General features: G+C 45.7%; 1 protein-coding gene across 1 annotated transcript in view; it reads left to right on the forward strand.

Annotated features, from left to right (window-relative positions):
* TNRC6A (trinucleotide repeat containing adaptor 6A) overlaps positions 1 to 23,200 on the forward strand; it is a 189,193-nt gene that overhangs the window by 50,163 nt on the left and 115,830 nt on the right. The gene's annotated exons all lie outside the window — the stretch shown is intronic.

The following is a 23,200-nucleotide window of genomic DNA, read 5'->3' on the forward strand; positions in this document are numbered from 1 at the left end:
ACGTCCTCAAACATCATTATTAACAGTTTTAATTATTTCTTCTGAACATGAATAGAACATTGAGTGAAGATCATGAACAGTTCTTCTGAACATGGCATCTTTTGCCTATTCCTTGCTGCCAGAGACTTTTTTTTTTTTTTTTTTGGTTTTTGGGCCACACCCAGTAACGCTCAGGGGTTACTCCTGGCTATGTGCTCAGAAGTTGCTCCTGGCTTGGGGGACCATATGGGACACCGGGGGATCGAACCGCGGTCCGTCCAAGGCTAGCGCAGGCAAGGCAGGCACCTTACCTTTAGCGCCACCGCCCGGCCCCCTGCTGCCAGAGACTTGACAGCGCTTCTTCTCACAAATCTGAACCACATTTGGCTTTAGAGAGGAAGCAGTTGAGACCCTCAGTATGGCTTGAAGATCTAGACCTGTACTTTGACTTACTGAAGTTCAATGTGGAAGGTAACTTTTCACACAAATATGTGCTCCCAAAAAGGCACATGGTGCGCTTGAACATTCGGGAAAGCTCAGGGAAACTGGGGGGGGGGGGCGATTCTCTCAAAAATTGCCCATGCATGTCTGCTTTTCCACTAATCTCCCTGAACTTGGCTTTGAGATCAGAGTTGCATTGCAGGTCAATGAGCTCCATTTGAAACACATGAGGGGCATCTTGCACATCAAAGGAAAAGGGGTCCACAAAAATTTGGAAAGTGGCTCTGTGCTTTTTGAAGTCTGCAAATCTGTGATCAAATTTCTTCTCTAGCTTAAAAATAGCATCAATGTATTTCTCACCACTGACTGGTATGCCTGCATCCATAAGTTCCTTGCATGCTGGGAAATGGCAAAGGTTTGTCTGAGAGAGCTGGGATTTCCATAACACAAGTTTGTGGAGAATGCTCTCACATTGTCATAGGCAGCACTGATAAGCTGCCCTGGGCCTTGCAACATCTTGTTTAGTACATTCAGCTTATGTGTGATGTCAACAAGAAAAGCTAAGTCCATGAGCCATTTGTAATCACTCAACTCAGAAACAGCATTCCCATCCTTCTCCATGAAGGCTTTCACTTCTTCTCTCAACTCAAAAAATCTTTTCAGGACATTTCCCCTGCTGAGCCAACGTACCTTGGTGAAATAGAGCACATCTCCATATTCTGACTCTATTTCCTCTAAAAAAGCACAGAACCTCCTGTGTTTTAAGCCCCTGGATCTGATTTGGTTGATGCATTTCACAACAACAGACATCACATTGTCACATGGCAGGCATTTACTGCAAAGGGCCTGCTGATGGATAATGCAGTGAAGAGCAATGGCATTCTCTATACTGTCCTCTTCAAGTTTTTTTTTTTGAACAAGTGCCACCAGTCCATTTTTCCTCCCTGTCATCGATGGTGCTCCATCAGTTATTATTCCAACAAACCTCTTCCACGGCAAACCTGCATTCTCAATGGCATTACACAGATGCCAAAATATCTCATTAGTGGTGGTCTGGCCATGCATTGGAGTTATTGTGAGCAGCTCCTCTGTCAATTCAAAATTGCAATCAATAACACAGACATAAATTGTGAGCTGTGCAGTGTCTGTTATATCTGTGCCCTCGTCAAGAGCAACTGAGTATGCATCAAAACATTTGGGTTTCTCACACAGTTGATGATAAATGTCACTTGACATGTCAGAAATGCGCTCTGCCACAGTGTTGGCAGAAAGGCTGATTTTGCTAAACTGACCTTTCTTTTCCGGACAGATAATACTTGCAGCCTGTAACATGAAATTTTTTTTAACAAACTCTCCTTCTGTGAATGGTTTCCCTGCCTTAGCAATCATCTCACTAACCATGTAACTAGCTTCAACTGATGCAACATTCTCTTTGGTTGCTTTCTTGAAGAAATCTTGTTGCCTCATTAGACATGCTTTAAGACTGGCAACCCGCTTGGCTCTCTCATTTCCTTGATATTTTGCACATTCCTCAGCATGTTTAGTTGAATAACGACGTTTCAAGTTGTATTCCTTGTGCACTGCAACTTTCTCTGAGCAAATAAGACTTGTGGGGATGCCCTTGTGCTCAACAAAGAAATACTGCGTCTCCCACTTTTCCTGAAATTGTCTGTGCTCGTCATCAATCTTTCTCTTCACTGCAGGCTTTGATGAAGTCATGATGAAGGTATGACAAAATCTAATTCTGTAATAAACTTCTCTCCCTGCTCTCCCTTAGGCCTCCGATAATGCAAGGGACAGCGGGCAGGAGCAGCGGAAATGACGTCTGCGCTAGGCGCAAAGTATTCGCGATTATTCGCAAATAAGAAAAGAAATCGCAAAAAAATCGTATTAAACATTTGCATACCCCGAACGGAACTGCGAATAATCGTGAATACTGCGATATTTGAAGGCCGGCCGCGGGCCACAAAATGTTGTACGGAGGGCCGCAAACTGCCCATGGGCCGAGAGTTTGAGACCCCTGCTCTATGGAATGTGGGGGGCAGGGGGGGGAAGGAGTTTGAACCCAAGTTGGCCACATACAAGGCAAGTGCCCTCTCCAGCTGTACTATAGCTCTGGCCCCTCCCATTCCTGTCTTCTCCTGCAGAGCTGGGGGCACTGTTTCATCTCTCTGCTCACTTTCATTTATTTAATGTGCTGTCAGGGATCAGATCCAAGGAGGCGTCCACATAGAACCTACGTTCTGCCACCAAGCCACATCCATCCCCAACCGCTGCGGTTCTTTTGTCTTCTTGTCCTTTCAACCACCAGACGTTCCTGTCCCTCAGGGCTGACTGGCCTTCTGTTCTCTCGTCATTCACTGATGCAGCTTTGAATAGTGCCAGCGTACCCTGGACATCTTAGTGTTTCTCCAGCTCAGGCATTACACTGAGTTGAATTGGCATCCAGTTGACCCTGAAATATCATCCACTTGTCAGAAATTGATTAAACTCAATATTTTCTTCCTTCCTTCCTTTTTTTGTTTTCCTTCCTTCCTTCCTACTTTTCTTCCTTCCTTCCTACCTTCCTTCCTTCCTTCCGTTTGTTTTTGAGCCACACCCAGCAGTACTCAGAAGTTACTCCTAGTCCTACACTAAGAAATCACTCCTGGCACATGTGGGTGACCATATGGGATGCCAGGGATCAAATCCGGTCAATTGCATGTAAGGCAAACACCCTACCTGCTGTACTATCACTGCTCTCCTCTCCTTTCCTTCCTTTTCTTCCCTTCCCTTCCCTCTTTCCTTTTTCCTTTTCTCTTTTTCTTTTTTCCTTTCCTTCCCTTTCCTTTCCTTTCTTTCCCTTTCTTTCCTTTTTCTCTCCTTTTCTTTCTTTTTTCCTTTCCTTTCCTTTCCTTTCCTTTCCTTTCCTTTCCTTTCCTTTCCTTTCCTTTCCTTTCCTTTCTCCTTTCCTTTCCTCTTTCCTTTCCCCTTTCCTTTCCTTTCTCCTTTTTTTTTTTGGGAGGGGACCACACCTGGCAGTTCTCAGGGCTTACTCCTTTCTCTGCACTCAGGAATCACTCCTGGCTGGCTTGGGGAACTATATGGGGTGCTGGTGACCGAATCTGTGTCATATGCAAGGCAAGTGCCTTCCCCACTCTACTATCTTTCTGTCCCCTAAACATTTTTACTATTGGGCTAATGATATTTCCCCAGATCTGTTTCCTCTCCAGTTATTTTCCCCTCTGCAAAGGTACCAATGTCCACCAACTAAATAGTCTTGAAATGGGATGGGGGGCTTTCCTGAATCTCTGCAGCCCCAACTCACCACATCCAGTCACTCTGGACTGGGCATCTGCCTATGGAATGAATGGTTTGTGAACTTCATGGCCACAGCCTTATTCTCAGGTTCATTCTATCACCTTTCTTGCCTCTGCTGCCTTGTAAACTCCAGGACTCAGCTTAGTATGTCTCTTTCTCCACTTCATCTTCAATATCTAGACTAGTACCTGGACATTAAGAAGGGACTCAGTACATTTTTTGTATGTTTATTTATTTGGGGGCTCAGTACATTTTTTTTTTTTTTTGTGGTTTTTGGGTCACACCCGGCAGTGCTCAGGGGTTACTCCTGGCTCCATGCTCAGAAATTGCTCCTGGCAGGCACGGGGGACCATATGGGATGCCGGGATTCGAACCGATGACCTCCTGCATGAAAGGCAAACACTTTACCTCCATGCTATCTCTCCGGCCCCTGGCTCAGTACATTTTTTGTTTATTTGTTTTTGTGTGGTTTTGGACTCATTACATATTTTTAAAAATTTATGAGTAATTTTGTTAGTTTGATTTGGGACCACACTCAACTGACCTCAGGGTTTACTCTTTTCTCTTTTTTTTGGTTTTTGGGTCACACCCAGCAGCACTCAGGGGTTACTCCTGGCTCTGTGCTAAGAAGTCACTCCTGGCAGGCTTGAGGGACCATATGGGATGCCGGGATTCAAACCACTGACCTTCTGCATGCAAGGCAAACACCCTACCTCCATGCCATCTCTCCAGCCCCAGGATTTACTCTTATGTCTGAGTTCAGAGATCACTCCTGGTGGATTCAGAGGACCATATGTGGTGCCAGCCAGGGGTAGAACCCAAGTCGGCTGCATGTGAGATTCTATTCAGTATACTATTGCTCTGACCTCAATTTTGTGAGTAATATTTTGAACAACTCTTGATTTCTCATTTCTCTTTCTTCACAGTCATTGGTCATATGGGTGCTGAGCTCTCTTCCAAATGGTCCCAGTGAGGGGCTGGAGAGATAGCACAGTGGTAGGGCATTAGTCTTGCATGTGGCTGATCCAAGACCAATCTGGGTTCAATTTCTGGTATCCCATATGGTCCTGAGCCTGCCAGGAGCGATTTCTGAGTGTAGAGCCAGGAGTAATCACTAAGTGCCGTCAGGTGGGCCCACAAACCAAAACAAACAAAACCAAATGGTTCCAGTGATTCTTGCCTTCTGATCTTCATGTCATTGTAAAATTTCTTCTGAGGAGGCATACTCAATGGCAATGCTCAGGGCTTACACCTGTCTCTGTGATCAGAAAATGAAATGCTTGGGAAATGTTTGGGGAACTATATGAGATGCTGGGGATCAAATCCAAGTTGGCCATTTACAAGGCAAGCACCCTACCTGCTATGCTATCTAGCTAATCATCATCATATTTCTTGAGCGTGGGCTTACATCTAGGGAATCTGTGTGTGTGTGTGTGTGTGTTGTGTTGTGTTGTGTTAGTTGGGAGGTCACACTCAGCCGTATGTAGGGCTTATTTAGGGCTCTGAGTTAAGGTATCACTTCTGGTGGGGAATATATGTGGTGCTGAGGATCAAACCCGGATTGAGGGAGGCAAGTGCCCTCCTTGTTGTACTATGGCTTGGCTCATTTTCATGTAGTAAATCATTTCTAAAGAACAGGATGGCGCCAAAATGATCCGACATCACTTCTTTTTTTTTACTTTTTTTTTTTTGTGTGTGTGTGTGGTTTTTGGGTCACACCCGGCAGTGCTCAGGGGTTATTCCTGGCTCCAGGCTCAGAAATTGCTCCTGGCAGGCACGGGAGGACCATACGGGGCGCCGGGATTCGAACTGATGACCTCCTGCATGAGAGGCAAACACCTTACCTCCATGCTATCTCTCCGGCCCCCCGACATCACTTCTAAAGTGACCAAAGATCAGTGTCTAGATGGTGTTTCATCTCTGGTTTGCTCTCTGAGGAATGATGAACTATCTTATGGAAAGATCCACAAACAACTAAAGGCAGAAGCACAAGCAGCAGCCAGGATGACCTGCCAACCAGCATATGAATGAACTTGGAGTGATTCTCTCATTTAAGCCCCAGATGGCCAAGCCATCAGCCTTGGAAAGATCTTGATCTGCAGAAACTGAGAAACAATAAATATTGGTTGTTCTAAGCTGTACAGTTCAGGATAATTAATAATGTTAAAACAGATGAAGAGAACAACTAATATGAGACCTCCAGTTCAATCGCAAAGAGCAAAGTCTATTAACTTAAATTAACTAGCATAACCATACTGTGTGGTTAGGAGATTTGGGGCCTGAGAGATAGCACAGCAGTGAGGTGTTTGCCTTGCACACAGCCTATCCAGGACGGATGGTGGTTCAAATCCCAGCATCCCATATGATCCCTAAGCCTGCCAGGGGCGATTTCTGAGTGCAGAGCCAGGAGTAACCCTTGGGCATCGCCATGTGTGACTCAAAAACCAAAAAAGAAAAAATAAGTCAAGGGCTGGAGAGATGGTACAGGGGGTAAAGAGCTTTGCCAAGCCTGCCACAAACCCATTTAGATCCCCAGGCACAGGAAGTAAAGAGCTTTGCCATACCTGCCACCAACCCATTTAGATCCCCAGCACCCTATCTGGTTCCCTGATCATTGCTAGGATCTCTAAGTACAGAGCCAGGAATGAGCCCTTAGTAGAGTCAGGAGTAAATTCAGCATCACCAGGTGTGCCCTCCCCCAGGCCCTACTAAAGAAAAGAAGGGCTTTTTCTCTTATTATTCATTTTTTGGTTTTTAAGTCACATCCAGCATGACCTATAGAGTTGCTAGGAGATTATATGTGGTTACTGGGGATCAAACGGATTATAAGTAGAGGAAGTAAGTATCTTACCTCAGTCTTAGCCAACAATTTTTGAAAATTTTCAGGAAGAGTATATATTTATTAGTCAGAGCAATAACACAGCAGGTAAGGTACTTTATATATAACTTAAATTTTCTTTGCTATAAGACTTGTAATTTAGGGCTGGAGCAATAGCATAGTGATAGGACTTTAGCCTTACATACATCTGACCTAAGACAGACCCAGGTTCAATTCCCAGCATCCCATATAGTCCCCCAAGCCAGGAGCGATTTCTGAGTGCATAGCCAGGAGTAACCCCTAAGCGTCACCAGGTGTGGCCCAAAAACAAAACAAATGACTTGTAATTTAGAAAGCAAATATTATTCCAAAAAGTAGGATGAAGATAAAGAGGTTTTATTGCCCAAAATAAAATTTTCTATACACAGGAATAGATAGAGTGCTAGTATGGAGCTGGAGAAATAGTATAGTGGGAAGGATACTTGCCTTGCAACGGCTGACCTGGGTTTGATCCCTGGCATCCCATATGGCTCAAACACTGCCAGGAATTACCCTTGAACATTTTAGTGTGCCCTATCTCCCCAAAAATCTTAAATATTAAAGTGGTGGGGATAGGGTACAGAGAGATTGCTCAAAAGGCTGAGCATATGCTTTGTATGTAGCAGGCCCAGGTTCAATCCCTGGCACCACATGGTCTCCTGAGCACTTTGGGCAATGACTCCTGAGAGACATGACTCTGAGAGACCCCCCTGAGCACTGTTGGGAATGGCCTAAAAATAATAATAGGAATAATAATAATGAAATTTTCCTTTACATATTTCCCTGTAACCTGTTTTATATTCTAGTATTGTAGACTTTTTTCTTTGCTTATGCATATGAAGTTCTATTTTTTGCTTAGTTGCATAGCATTTATTATGTACATATATATGCTGTAATAAATTCACCTGCTAACCTGTCAGCTCCATGAGAAATCTATTTCTCAGACTTGCTCCTGCTCTCTTAAGGGATTGTTAAAACAGTGTTGTTTTTTTTTGTTTTTGTTTTTTTGTTTTTGGCTTTTGGAAGAATTGCTAGGCTATACCTGGCAGTGGTCAAGGCTTCCTCCTGGTTCTTTGTTCAGGAGTCATTTCTGATAGTGCTTAGAGGACCCCCATACAGTGCTGGGGATTGAACCGAAGTCTTCACATTGCAAAGCAAGCACCTTGCTTTCTGTTTTCTCTCTCCAGATCTGAAAGATCCTTAAAGTTTGGCAGGAACCAGGAAACATCCCTGAGTTCCTTTATCTAACAAGCTACTGCTGGACAACAGGCTTCACTACACCATTGAATGTCTCTCTTTCGAAGTTGTTTGATGATTCCACTTAGAATAAAGGGAAATCCTAAAGATGACACTGCCAATTAGCTAGAGATAGCTTCATCGGGGGAGGCACACCCCACAGTGCTCAGGGCTTACTCTTGCCTATGTATTCAGGATTCACTTCTGAGGGCTTGGGGGAGCCTTTAGAATGTGGAGGATGATCCTGGGTCTTCTGCATACAAGGCAAGCATCCTACCACCCCCCCCCACCTGCTGTACTATCTCTCTGGCTGGGAATATCTTAAAACTTTGAATGTTTTTGTTATTGTTTGGGGTCTATATCCCAGGATGCTCAGGGACTACTCTTGCCTCTGTGCTTAGGAGTGACTCTTTTTTTGTTTTTGTTTTTGTTTTTTTGTTTTTTGTTTTTGTTTGTTTTTGGAGGGTCATATCTAATGGTGCTCAAAAGTTACTCCTGGCTCTGCATTCAGAAGTCGCTCCTGGTAGGCTCAGGGGACCATATGGGATGCCAGGATTCGAACCACCATCCGTCCTGTGTTGGCCCTGTGCAAGGCAAATGCCTTACCTCTGTGTTATTGCTCCAGCCCCCCAGGAGTGACTCACTATGCTCAGCGGATCATATGTGATGCTGGGGATCAAACCAGGGTCCATTGAATTAGTCCGTTAATACCTATATTTAGTTCATTTTTTTGTTGTGGGGGCACACAAAAACCTGGGTTCAGTCCTCAGGGCTACCTAAGATTTCCAGGAGTAAACCCTGAATGCAAAGCCAAGAGTAAGCCCTGAGTACCAATGGTGTGCCCACGCCCAACAACAACAGCAAAAAGAAAAACAATTCTAAATATATTTGAGGGAGCACACCAACTATATTCATGGTTTACTCCTGGCTCTGTACTCAGGGATCACTCTTGGCATTCAGGCAGGTTCTGGGGAACCTATGGGGGTACTGGGGACCAAATCCAGATTATCTATGCACAAGGCAAACACCCTATCTGCTTTACTATTGCTCTGGCTCCAACTCTAAATATCTTATTAGGAAATTGGAAGCAGAGCGTTTCTGAGACCAGTTGAATGTGCCAAGCTCACTGGGTGTGTCCAGGAAATGAATTTCAGTGGCCAGTGAGGGAATAACACATACTCCAGTTAGATCATTTAGGAAGCTTAATAAAGGCAGGGAGGGGGTCAGAATGGGTCAGTGCCTTCAGGTCTGATCTCGGTGGGTGGCTAGCAAGGGGTTGAGAAGAAGAAAGTTTCCTTTTTTCCTTGTACTTTTTGGGTTACACCTGGCAGTACTCAAGGTTTACTCCTGGCTCTATGCTCAGAAATGATTCCTGGTAGGCTCAGAGGACCATATAGGATGCCAGGGATAGAGTCCTCAGCCTCATGCAAGGCAAACACCCCACCCATTGTGTTATCACTTCAGGCCCCAAGAAATGTTCTAGTAACTGGTCTTCAGTCTATTCAGGTCATTCTTCTTTGCTGGTGCTTGTCATTCATGGACTAGAAGTACCTCTAAATTGGTTCCTTATCCTACCTGTTCTCCACCCTAGGGGATGGTCTTCCATGGGTCTCAGGGAGAAACTGCGTTCTGTTTTATTTCTACAACTGGTATATCTGCCTGATGCTAGTATTACTGCCTCTTGCTAGTAATCGGAAGGTGTGTGGTGGAATTTTCCTGAACCTGTTTTATTCCCTTTAATCTGTGTGGATTATTTCCTGTATCTGCATTTGCTTCCAGACCCGAACTCCCCAAATTCCTTGGGATTGAGGCATGAGGCTTTCGTTTCACTTTCTTTCATTCATTTTTTCTTTCTTCTATTTCTTTGTTTCTTTTCTTTCTTTATTCCTTCTTCCTTTTTATTTCTTTCTTTTATTCTTTCTCTCTTTCTCCCTTTCTTTCTTTTTTTTTTTTTTTTGGTTTTTGGGGTCACACCCTGTAGCGCTCAGGGGTTACTCCTGGCTCTACACTCAGAAATCGCTCCTGGCAGGCTTGGAGGACCATATGGGTTGCCAGGATTCGAACCACTATTCTTCTACACACAAGGCCCTACCTCCATGCTATCTCTCCGGCCCCTCATTCTTTCTTTTAGTTTTTGGACTACACCAATGCTCAGGGGTTACTGCTAACTGTGCACTCCAGAATTACTTCTAGTGATACATAGGGACGATAAGAGATAATAGGAATTGAACCCAGGTTGGCAATTTACAAAGTAAATGTCCTACTCACTGTGCTATCTCTCAGTCCCCAGTGTCTGTTTTTTGAAAACTGAAAGTGGAGAGGACCACATCATGGCCAGAACTGGGACACTTGGACCCAGCACCAGGGGTGCCTACTATGTGGGAAGGTGGAGAATAAACAGTCTAATCCTGCTTCCTACTTTCCTCCATTTTCTCATTCTTTCTTTCTTTCTTTCTTTCTTTCTTTCTTTCTTTCTTTCTTTCTCTCTCTCTTTCTTTCTTTCTCTCTTTCTTTTTTCCTTTCCTTCTCTCTCTTCCTTCCTTCCTTCCTTCCTTCCTTCCTTCCTTCCTTCCTTCCTTCCTTCCTTCCTTCCTTCCTTCTTTCTTTCTTTTTTGGGGGGTCATACCTGGCAGTGCTCAGGGGTTACTTCTGGCTTTGTGCTCAGAAATCATTCCTGGCAGGTTCAGGGGACCATATGGGATGCCAGAATTCAAACCACCTTTTTTCTGCATGCAAGGCAAATGCCCTACCTCCATGCTATCTCTCAGCCCTCTTTTCTTTCTTTTTCTTTCTTTTTTCTTTCTTTCTTTCTTTCTTTCTTCTTTCTTTCTTTCTTCCTTCCTTCCTTCTTTCTTTCTTCCTTCCTTCCTTCTTTCTTTCTTTCTTTCTCTCTCTCTCTTTCTTTCTTTCTCTCTCTCTCTTTCTTTCTTTCTCTCTTTCTTTCTTTCTTTCTTTTTTCCTCTCTCTTTCTTTCTCTCTCTTTCTCCTTCCTTCCTTCCTTCCTTTCTTTCTTTCTTTCTTCTTTCTTTCTTTTCTTTCTTTCTTTCTTTCTTTCTTTCTTTCTTTCTTTCTTTCTTTCTTTCTTTCTTTCTTTCTTTCTTTCTTTCTTTCTTTCTTTCTTTCTTTCTTTCTTTTAGTTTTTTTTTGGGTCACACCCGACTCGGGGTGTTACTCCTGGCTATCTGCTCAGAAATAGCTCCTGGCAGGCCCGGGGACCATATGGGACTCCGGGATTCGAACCAACCACATTAGGTCCTGGATCAGCTGCTTGCAAGGCAAACGCCGCTGTGCTCTCTCTCTGGTCCCTCTTTCGTTCTTTCTTTCTTTCTTTCTTTCTTTCTTTCTTTCTTTCTTTATTTCTTTCTTTCTCTCTCTCTCTTTCTTTCTTTCTCTCTTTCTTTCTTTCTTTCTTTCTCTCTTTCTTTCTCTCTTTCTTTCTTTCTTTCTTTTTTCCTCTCTTTCTTTTTTCCTCTCTCTTTCTTTCTTTCTTTCTCTCTCTTTCTCCTTCCTTTCTTTCTTCTTTTTCTTTCTTTCTTTCTTTCTTTCTTTCTTTCTTTCTTTCTTTCTTTCTTTCTTTCTTTCTTTCTTTCCTTTCTTTCTTTCTTTCTTCCTTCCTTCCTTCCTTCCTTCCTTCCTTCCTTCCTTCCTTCCTTCCTTCCTTCCTTCCTTCCTTCCTTCCTTCCTTCCTTTCTTTCTTTCTTTCTTTCTTTTCTTTCTCCTCAAGTCCGCCGAGGGTCTCCTTACCCAACGTCCCGAGTCCATCTCCCTCCGTCCCTCACTCACTCACTCACTCACTCACTCCCTCCAGTCCTCTTCCTTTCTTTTGCTTTTTTGGTGCCACACCTGGTGGTGCTCAGCTTACACCTGGCTCTACACTCAGGGATAACTCCTGGCAGAATTCTGGGGACCATATAGGATGCCATGGATCAAATTCTGATATGTGTACAAAGCACGAGCCCTCCCCATTATTCTATCTCTTCAGTCACTCCAACTGGTCTTCTGAGGCTCTCTATTGGTCAGAACTTCAGGAAAGCCAGAGAGTAAAGTGGCTCCTGAGAGGTGTTTGTGGACTTGGCTTCCCACAGCACAAGGCAAACTGCATCCAGTAGGTGCTCAATAGCTGTACCATTGACTTCCACTGCCTCTACAAGTCAGTGAGAAACAGACAGATCTGTGTCCTTGACCAAGGTCACGCTGAGTTTTGGAGGACTCCAATGCCCTGTTATGTTCAGGGCCACAGAGCTTGGGCCGAGCACAGTCATACAAAAATCCAGCCATAACCAGAGTCCAGCGATCAGGGCAGGACCTGGCAGGGACAGACTTGGCTGCTGCTTCTGTGACTCAGGAAGTAGGAGCTCTGCTGGGGTACAAGAGCCCATCGCTGCTCCCATCCCCCAAAACAACAGCCAGGCCAACTTTCTAGGCCACATCCCAAGAGCAGCAGGAAGCTGGAAGAAGTACACATCTGGATCCTTAGAACTGACTTAAAACTTGACGAATTCTCAGCACATTCAGACAGCAGCTTTGTTTCCTCTCCAGTCCTGAGGTAGAATCCCCCCAAAACCAGACTCAGATCCCCAATTCTAGAGTCTCTGCAGTTTTATCTACAGCACCCCATCTCTCCACAGGGGCCCTGAGTCTTGGGACAGCCTATCTGTCACAAAGATTTCATGTTATCCCCTGCAGATAGAAGCTGGCCATATCTGTGGTCCTGGCCCTGGGTGTTGGTGTTGGCCCAATTAACTTGACTCTTTTTTGTTTGTTTGTTTGTTTTTGTTTTGTTTTTTGGGTCATACCCAGCAGTGCTCAGGGGTTACTCCTGGCTCTGTGCTCAGAAATCGCTCCTGGAAGGCTCAGGGGACCATATGGGATGCCGGGATTCAAACCGGGGTCCGTCCTGTGTTGGCCACGTGCAAGACAAATGCCTTACCTCTGTACCCTTATTGCTCTGGTTCCATTTATTGATGTCTTAAACATGTACAAACCATTCTCAGCTCCCCGGTGCTCCAAAACAACCCAGCAAGAAGGCAAGGTTCTTCTGTGATTCATTAACTCCTTAGGCAGGACAGATTCCACTTTTAGGCCATAGAAAACCTGGCATTCTTCTGCATCCTTCTCAGTCTGACCAAGGGAAGGTCCACACCACCTTCAGTTAGAGTTTATTCTTTTGGGCATTCACTTCCAGGCAGCTGGGAACGTCCACCTGGTTGACCTTCTCATTCTCCCAGGCCCAGCTTCTCTCTCAAGGCCCTTCCACATGGCCCCAAAGCACCAGCTGTGTGATTCTGGAACTGCATATGTCTTCTTTTCCATTATGCTGCCAGGGCGCAATATGGCGCCCAGCCTACCGGAAGTGTTTAATAACTGTGCATCACAGTCAACTCTGCCAACATTCTTCAAGATTGGGGCTTATGTGTCGGGGGAAACCAAGGCTCAGAGAGATGACTTCATGAACCCAAAGTTTGTTTCAGAGACACCAGCATCCTGTATGTCTTGGTGCCTCCTCTCAAAGTTGGCCTCAAATTCTGGTGGCACCATCAACTCTCTGGAGACTTGGGCAAGTTCATCTTTCAGTGCCTCTGTTTCCTCTTGAGAAAACCAGGAATGATGATCCTGTCTGGGACCTTTCTGACTGGGTTTTCATGGGGATAGAATGAGTTGCAAGATCTGAAGTGTGAAGAAATGTATTGGAGACCACCAAAAGCTCTTGAGAGAGATTTGGTCTCCTCAGCTTGAAAGCTCCAGCAATGGAGGAGTCTGAGGAAATCTTAGGCCAAGACCTAAAAATGGCTTCTTCCTTAAGCCATAGGGTGTGACTATTCCCAGTACAGTCCTCAGCTGGACCCAGATGCCAAGGACATTTCTGTGAAAACCAGGACCTCATTTGGGAGGAGGTGAGGCAGCCCTGGCTCTGTGGGGGTTAAGTCTGAGCAGAACATGTTTATTTTCTCCTGTGTCTAGAAGGGCCTCTCTGGTCTCCATGGCAACCTGATTTCCTGTCCTGGTTTTCCCTTGGACAAGCTACCTGCTGAATGCAGGAGGCGGCCAGTTCGGGTGCAGAGTGGAGGCCAATGTGGAGGCTGGCCATATTTGCTACCACCCCCACCCCAGCCCAGTGGCCAGCACGGCCTGGGCCCTGTCACCATATCCTTTGTTTTCCAGCCCAGACAACCAACTGCATGCCTGGTGACGTCATGGAATCCAGCCCGGAATCCTAGTTACGCCCCGTTTTCTTTCTTCCTTTTCAAGGGTTTTTTCTTCTTCCTGAGGGCTTAGGGAACACACACACACACACACACACACACACACACACACACACACACACACACACACACGCATCTCTGCTAAGAGGATTGCTAGATCCTCAGCACAGGCCGCCAGAACTGGGACTTCACTAGCATTGTTGAATCATTGGTTGAATCCTCCATTCACCATATTCTCTTTTTAGCACACATTTCTCTATCACTTTATTTATTTATTTTTGGTTTGGGGGCTACACCTGGCAGTGTTCAGGGTTTATTCCTGCTCTGTGTGCTCAGGAATCACTCCTGATGGGCCTCTGGGGGGAACCCTATATGACCCTATATGGTGCTGGAGATCAAACTGTATGTCAGCAGCTTATAAGTCAAGCACCTTAATCCCTGGCCTGGCTATCTCTCTGGTCCCTCTCTCTTGCTGTATTATAATTTTTAAGCAGTTAGATTTATTGCACAGTTGAAGTAGAGGGGATCAGCTTTCTCCCCAAATATCCAGGCTTCTTCTTCACCCGTGTGTATTGTGTCGCTTGTTCTATCTTACAATGCCCAGTCCAGTGAATGATTTTCAAAATCTTGTCTCGGGGCCTCTCTTGGACTGAACACCACTGGCTTCCCGAGTCTCTGGCCACTGCTGTGTGTACCTGGGTGAGATCACTGTGCTCTGTGCCTGTCATGGGGCTGCTCTTGTGAACTGTGCCTCAGCAGTTCATTATCTGATCCCGACTTTCCTCATCTCTGGCCACTGCCGTGTGTGTGTGTGTGTGTGTGTGTGTGTGTGTGTGTGTGTGTGTGTGTGTGTGTATGTGTGTGTGTATGAGAGAGAGAGAGAGAGAGAGAGAGAGAGAGAGAGAGAGAGAGAGAGAGAGAGAGAGAGAGAGAGAGAACCTTGTCCCTGCTGCCTAGAAACTGAGCTTTTCTGAGCTTCTGAGCCCATGAATTCTGTGTTCTGCTCCTGTCTAGGCCTCTGAGGCCTGCCCCTACTCTGCCATCTATCTGGCCACTTAAGCCATCTATGTGGACGTGTAAAGAGAGAGCAAGGAAAGACGCCCTGTATCTTGCTCTAAATACCCAAATAGTGCAAGAGCAGAAGAGATGACTGGGATGCAATGGGGTATTTGTTTTGAGGCAACCTCTCTACTGGAAAGTGGGGCCAGGCATGTCAATAATTATGCAGTGGGACTGGCACCCTTGTGTACCACTGCAATAAAGATGCAGTGGGACTGGCACCCTTGGGCCTCTCTGGGGCTGCTGTGGACTTTTGTAATGGGGAGTTTTTGCTCTGTCACTCACTTGCCTTCCAGTATGGCACCTACATTCTAGCCCATCCCTGTCACAGCCTCAGTCTTCTCATCTGTAAATAAGGCTGAGAAACCTGCCTTCCCCTAACCCCACAGGGAACATTAGGGAGCTGATAGGACATCAGAGTTGGGAGTCTGGCTTCAGGAGTGGGGTGACTTGTTCAAGACATGGTTCTTCCATTTTTGGGGTGAGAGAAATAATATAGTTATGTGGTGTTATACTTGATGGTGCTCAGGACTTACTCTTGGCTCTGTTATCAGGGTTCATTCCTGAGTACAGGAAGTCAGGCAGTCCACATGCCTTCTGTGTGGACTACATGATTTCTCTTTGTTTTTGCTTTGGAGGCACACCAGGAAATGCTCACCCAGAAATGACTCCTGGCTCTTCACTCAGAAATTATTCCTGGCAGTGAATCTCCTTGGGGATGCTGGGAATTGAGTCTGGTCAGCCAAAAGCAAGGCCAGCATCCTCCCCACTGTCCTATCACTCTAGCTTGTGGATGACATGGTACCCAGATCACTACCGGGAGGACCCCACACACACACCAAGCACAGAGCTGAGAGTAGACCCCAAAAGAAAGAAAAGAAAAATAAGATAATGGCCAAAGTGATAGCACAGCAGTAGGGCATTTGCTTTGTACATGGCCGACCTAGGATCTACCAGGTTTCGAATCACCAGCATCCCACATGGTCCCTGAACCTGCCAGGAGCAATTTCTGAGTGCAGAGCCAGGAGTAATTCCCTGAGCTCCACTGGGTATGGCCCAAAAAACAAAAAAGAAAAAAAAAGCTTCAAGGAATGATACCTTTAATATATCTCATGGCTGACAAGGTACACAAATAATCATTCTGCTGGTAAAATAATCCTTGCATTGATTTGAAAACTATGAAGATTCAAAATGTTTTAATCTGTTCACAAATTTTATCTCCATTTTACAGACATGGGACCCAAAAGTCTCTGATGAAATCCAGGCCCCAAAGTCCCTATTCCCCCATCAGGTAACCCTGGATCAGAACTCTGCATAAAAAGCCAAAGCAATAGTACAGTGGTAGGGCATTTGCCTTGCATTTGACCAACCTGGGTTCAATTCTCTTTCTCAAGCACTACTAGGAATAATTCTTGAGTTCAGAGCCAAGAGTAACTTGTGAGCATTGCTGGTGTTGCCCAAAAACAAAATAAAACAAAGAACTCTGCACAAAGTTTTTTGTTGTCTGCTTTTATTATTTGGTGGGGCTTGGGGACCATAATTGGCAATGCTCAGGGGCTATTTTGGCTCCATGCTCAGCAATAATCCTAGACAGTGGTATTCAGGGGACTGTCTATGGTGTCAGAGATCCAACTAGAGTCATTCATGTGCAAGTCAAGTGCCTTATAATCCCTATCCTCTCTCACCAGCTTCTTTTTGATCATACAATGCTAAATTAGTGGGGGAACTTCTTAAATTCGAGCTCATGTTTCTTGGTAGCTACACATAGTGTATTATTAGATGTGACAAATAAAGAGAATGTGAATTCATTAGGAAGCCCCTGATTCAATCAATGAAATCTTCAAAAGTGTTCCAGGAGGAGAAGGGAGACATCAGGCCTTGGGAGGGTGAAAATCGTTAAGCGCAACCCAAGGTCTGGTGGGCCTTTTTGCCAATACTCTGGACTACCTCTCTTTCCACTGCACAATTACTCTGCCTTTTCCTTCTAAAGTTACCATCTCCCAGGGCCAATAGGGGTTGGTTGGAGTCCTGAGACAGACCCAGAAAGGTAAAGATCTTAGGAACTTAAAACAGCGAGTCAAGCAGATTTGAGAGAAAGGACTCTCTGTTCCTCTCCTTTACTCCCAAACCCACAAAACCATGTCACTATGGCAACCCTGTTATGGGTCTCTGGGCCAAAAAGCAAAGCAAAAGGTGCTCTGTGAATTCTGTCTTGAACCTATGGACTTCTCTGCCATATGTCATCATCATCATCATCATCATCATTATTAATAAATTAATTTTCTAGAAAAATTAATTCTGGGAGAAATAGCACAGTGGTGTTTGCCTTGCAAGCAGCCGATCCAGGACCTAAAGTGGTTGGTTCGAATCCCGGTGTCCCATATGGTCTCCCGTGCCTGCCAGGAGCTATTTCTGAGCAGACAGCCAGGAGTAACCCCTGAGCACCGCCAGGTGTGGCCCAAAAACCAAAAAAAAAAAAAAGAAAGAAAAATCAATTCTGTGTTTTGGGGGGGGGGGGGGCATACCCAGCAGTGTTTAGGGCTTATTCCTGGCCATACAGTTAGGGATCATTCTTTTTTTTTGTTTTGTTTTGTTTTTTTGTTTTTTTTTTTGTTTTTGGGTCACACCCGGCGGTGCTCAGGGGTTACTCCTGGCTGTCTGCTCAGAAACAGCTCCTGGCAGGCACGGGGGACCATATGGGACACCGGGATTCGAACCAACCACCTTTGGTCCTGGATCGGCTGCTTGCAAGGCAAACACCGCTGTGCTATCTCTCCGGGCCCTAGGGATCATTCTTGATGACACCCCTAAACCTCCTCTCCTGACTTTCCACATAAGAAACTACATTGGGGCCAGGGCAGTGGCGCAAGCCATAAGGCGTCTGTCTGCCTTGCACGCTAGCCTTGGACAAACCGCGGTTGGATCCCCTGATGTCCCATATGGTCTCCCAAGCCAGGAGCAATTTCTGAGCGCATAGCCAGGAGTAGCCCCTGAGTGTCACCGGGTATGACTGAAAAAAAAAAGGAAAGAAAGAAACTATTGTTGAGCCAGAGAGAAAGCACAGCAGTAAGGTGTTTGCCTTGCACGCAACTGATGCAGAATGGACACTGGTTAGAATTCTGGCATCCAGGAGCTATTTCTGAGCAGACAGCCAGGAGTAACTCCTGAGCATCGCCGGGTGTGGCCCAAAAACCAAAAAAAAAAAAAAAAAAAAATTCTGGCATTCCATATAGTCCCCCTTGCCTGCCGGGGATGATTTCTGAGCACAGAGCCAGGAGTAACCCCTGGGCACTGCCAGGTATGGCCCAAAAATTAAAAAAGAAACTGTATTGTCCCCATACCTAAGAGTACCCCCATAAACAGACCCAGATGTCCCCAAGGAGAGTTACCCCACTATAGCCAGTGAAGCAGGTCAGATTGACAGACAGTGGCCTGTTTCTATTTGTATAACAGGTTCTGGGAGCCAGGCAGCACCATGGATTTTAGCTAGAGAAGCTTCAATCTTGCAGTTGTTAGCACTGATCATTGATTTGATTTTATAGTACCAAGAATGCTAGGAGACTAATATACTGCAACATTGATTCCAGAAAAAAAGCAGGGCAGGGAGAAGAACTTGCATCTCCAAGCTTCTCGTGTCCTAAGGACCTGGTGTAATTCAACAGCATCTGGGTCTGGCCCCGCTCCTTGAGTTCAGGGCAATCAGTCATCCTGCGATGCTGAACTGGCCTTGAGCCATTCCCTGGTGGTCTATCGAGAGGGCATGTGTGGGGCATGGCTCAACCTTGCCCTGGCATGTTTCATCTCCCTGGCAACCTTTAGACTCTCCTCATGGAGGCATCAAGTGAGGCACCAAGCAAATCCAAGCCAGAGGCCGGTCTGAGCTCAGCAGAGCAGTAGCCTTACATGTGTGAGGTACTGGCTCTATCCCCAGTACTGCAAAAGAGAAAGGGAAAGAATAAAGGAACCGGCAGAGCCAGGAGATAGCTGAAAGGAAGGAAGGAAGGAAGGAAGGAAGGAAGGAAGGAAGGAAGGAAGGAAGGAAGGAAGGAAGGAAGGAAGGAAGGAAGGAAGGAAGAAGGAAGGGAGGGAGGGAGGGAGGGAGGGAGTGGAGGGAGGGAGGGGAGGGGAGGGAGGGAGGGGGAGAAAGGAAGAAAGAAAGAAAGAAAGAAAGAAAGAAAGAAAGAAAGAAAGAAAGAAAGAAAGAAAGAAAGAAAGAAAGAAAGAAAGAAAGAAAGAAAGAAAGAAAGAAAGAAAGAAAGAAAGAAAGAAAGAAGAAGGAAAGAACGAAAACAAAGAAAGAAGGAAGGAAGGAAGGAAGAAAAAGAAAGAAAGAAAGAAAAAGAAAGAAGAAAAAAGAAAGAAAAAGGAAGGAAAGAGAAAGAAAAAGAGAAAGAAAGAAAACAAAGAAAGAAGGAAGGAAGAAGAAAGAAAGAGAGAGAGAAAGAAAGAAAGAAAGAAAGAAAGAAAGAAAGAAAGAAAGAAAGAAAAGAAAGAAAGAAAGAAAGAAGAAAGAAAGAAAGAAAGAAAGAAAGAAAGAAAAGAAAGAAAAGAAAGAAAAAAGAAAGAAAAGAAAGGAAAGAAAGAAAGAAAGAAAGAAGGTAGAAAGAAGGAAGGAAAGAAGAGAAAAAAGAAAGGTTGACAGAGTGACAGAGCAATGTACAGTGGGTATGGCATTTGCCTTGCACACAGCCAATCCAAGTTTTATTCCTGCTCCTCACTACCACCCTGCATCACCAAAAGTTATTTCTGATTGCAGAGCCAGAAGCCCTGAGCATCACTGGGTGTCACTCAAAAATAAAAATAAAAGAGAAAGAAATCAAGCAAGCCATGAGTTAGTAAGTGAAAGAACCAGGATTGGGCCCCAAACATTGCCTCCAGAGTCCTTCCTCAGGCCTCCTTATATCCTTTGTGGAGAATTTGGGGGCAATCAAAGAACCCCAGAGAGAGGAAAAGGTAGATAAGAATTCTCTCATTGGGGCCGGGCGGTGGCGCTGGAGGTAAGGTGCCTGCCTTACCTGCGCTAGCCTTGGACGGACCGCGGTTCGATCCCCTGGCGTCCCATATGGTCCCCCAAGCCAGGAGCGACTTCTGAGCGCATAGCCAGGAGTAACCTCTGAGCGTCACCGGGTGTGGGCCAAAAACCAAAAAAAAAGAATCCTCTCATTATGGCAAAAGCAATAGCCCAGTGCATAGGGCATTTGCCTTGCATGTGGCTGACCTGGATTTGATCCCTAGTATCCCATATGGCCCCCCAAGCCTGCGAGGAAAAAAAAAAGGAATCCTCTCATTGTTCTATCGTCCTATTTTCCCCACTGCAGTATGGGGCACTGTGGGCTTGAGGCCTGATCTCTCCTTAACTCTTCAAAACTTCATTGCAGGGTTGATCTGTGACATATGAACGCCTTGGTTCAGCAACTCCTCTAGAGCCCTGTGGCGAGTAATCACAACCATTTACCAGTTTATTTCAGGGTTATTGGGGATTTTATCATGGAGGATTGACCCACATCTGATGGTACTCAGGAAGTACTAGGGGTGCCAGGAATAAATCTGGGGTTCCAGAATGCAAAGCATGAGCGCTAGTCTTTGGAACTATCTCTCCAACCCATGACAAATGCTTATTTTAAATGATCTGAGGGCCAGAATGATAGCACAACTTGCCTTGCACACAGCTGACCTGGGTTCAATCTCAGGCATCCCATATGGTCCCCTGAGCCCACCAGGAGTGATTCCTGAGCACAGAGTCAGGAGAAACTCCTGAGCACTACCCGGTGTAGCCCAAAAACAATAAAATAAAATAAAATAAAATAAAGAAGCCTGAATGGTTGGAGACATAGTACAGGGGTTAAGCCTTGCATATGGTCGATCCCCAACATCACATATAGTACAGAGACAGGGATAACACCCACGCACTGCTGGGCATGACCCCAAACCACAAAATTAAGTATTTCTTTTTATTTTTGGGTCACATCCAATGGTATTCAGGGGTCACTCTTGGTTCTGCGCTCAGGGATCACTCCTGATGATGGTCAGAGGACTATATGGGATGTCAGGATAGGACTTGGGTCAGCTGCATGCAAGGTAAACAAATGCCTTACCTGCTGCACTATCACTCCAACATGCAAAATTAAATCTTGGCCTGATATCAAAGGCATTCCTTCTCCCACACTTTTTCTGGGCCCATTAAAATCAGAGGCCCTCTCATTTCTGGTGCTCACACTCTAACCAGAAGGAACCCCAGTATCTATAATAGCTGGGTTCAAAGGGAGCTTTGGTTGGAGAGATAATACAGTGGGTAAGATACTTGTCTTGCAGGGCCGGAGAGATAGCATGGAGGTAAGGCATTTGCCTTGCATGCAGGTCAGTGGTTTGAATCCCAGCATCCCGTCTGGTCCCCTGAGCCTGCCAGGAGCTATTTCTGAGCAAAGAGCCAGGAGTAGCCCCTGAGTGTTACCAGGTGTGACCCAAAAAACAAAAAAACAAAACAAAACAAAAATACTTGCCTTGCATACAACTAATCTTGATTCAGTCCCTGGCACCCCATATCATCACTTGAGTATTGCCAAGATTGATCCCTGGGTGCAGAGCCAGGAGAAACCTCTGAGCAATGTCAGTGTGGCCCCAAAATAAAACAAAAGGGGTTCCTGGGGGGGGTTCCCTCCCACTTTCTCTCCACTGCTCTCCTAGTGGGCATTGACTCTACAGAATGATGATGCCAGGTTGATTGGGTGTGATAAATGGGTTTAGGAGCATGAATCTGTGTTTCCCTGAGATATTAATCTGGGGGGGGATTGTTTCATATTCATATTTCTACCCTAATCCTTGACCTCACACTTTATTTTGGGGGGGTCACACCCGGCAGCACTCAGGGGTTACTCCTGGCTCTATGCTCAGAAATCACTCCTGGCAGGCACGGGAGACCATATGGGATGCCGGGATTCGAACCGATGACCTTCTGCATGAAAGGCAAACGCCTTACCTCCATGCTATCTCTCCGGCCCCTGACCTCCCACTTTCACACATTCTCCACAAGTTTAATATCCCCTCTGCCCGCATCACAGACTAGGGGTCTTCCCCAAAACCACCATCCCCTGAGGCCCAACAGAGGGACTGATACTCTCACAGATTTCTCTCTGCTATCTGTGTTTGTCTCTGATTCAAGGGTGCAAAGCTGCCCTAAGGCCTCTAGGCACCCCAAGACTGCATTAACAAAGGGCCCAGAACTGGGAGGTGAACTTGGACCAGCTTCCCTGGGGATGAACATTCAGTTCTGGGAGGAAAGTTGCCAAAAGGCAGACAGTTCAGAGGAGACTGTCCAGAGAGCAAGAGGCTCAGAGCCAAAATGCATGAGTCAGGCTGGAGGAATTGGGGTTGTCTGGCCCAGAGCAGCAATGACTCAGGAGACTGTGCAGGGCTGCAGAGGGCTGGAAGGGAAGTTCAGGAGCTAAGTTTTGCTGCTGTTTCAGACTATGCTTCTCTGCTGGCTGTCTTGCCATTCAAACTTTCTCTTCCTTCCCGCACAGAGCTCCTGTCATTGCCCCTTTTGTGAACCCCTGGCCCTTCTGTTCTCTTTCAGGTCCACATAAAAAGTAATTGCCTTCTTGCCTGAAAACTTGAGGCCTGTAAGGGGAAAAAAATATTTTTGGCACTGTTCACTCTGGATGGAAATTCTTCTTTCCCTTCCTCCTTCATTCTAGTCTGAAAAGACTGACTTCCTGCCAAGGGCGTTTCTTCCACCTGGGCTGGGGGATGGAAGGGGGTATTAGCCATGTCTGTGCTTCCCTTGTGCCTCTTTCTCCTCTGAGAATCTTCTATCCTCAACCTAACAACAAGCTTGCCTCCAAACCCCCCCCCCCCCCCATGACTGCCTTCTTCCCTGGACTCTCAACAACAGAGCTCAAACATGCCTCTTCTCTACATGCCAGTTCCCTACAGAAACTTGGTCAGACCTTGAAGCCACACCATAGTAGGCCTTAAATAGCAGTGCTATTTAAGATTGTGGGCATCAAAGATAGCACAGTGGTTATAGCATCTACCTTGCATGTGATCAAGCCTGGTCCGATCCCCAGCTCTGCATATGAGCAACCCCAGGGATAATCCTTGAGCAGAGTTAGAAGCAGCCCCTGAG

This window comes from Suncus etruscus, chromosome 15 (assembly GCF_024139225.1).
Source record: "Suncus etruscus isolate mSunEtr1 chromosome 15, mSunEtr1.pri.cur, whole genome shotgun sequence".
Lineage (NCBI taxonomy): Eukaryota > Metazoa > Chordata > Mammalia > Eulipotyphla > Soricidae > Suncus > Suncus etruscus.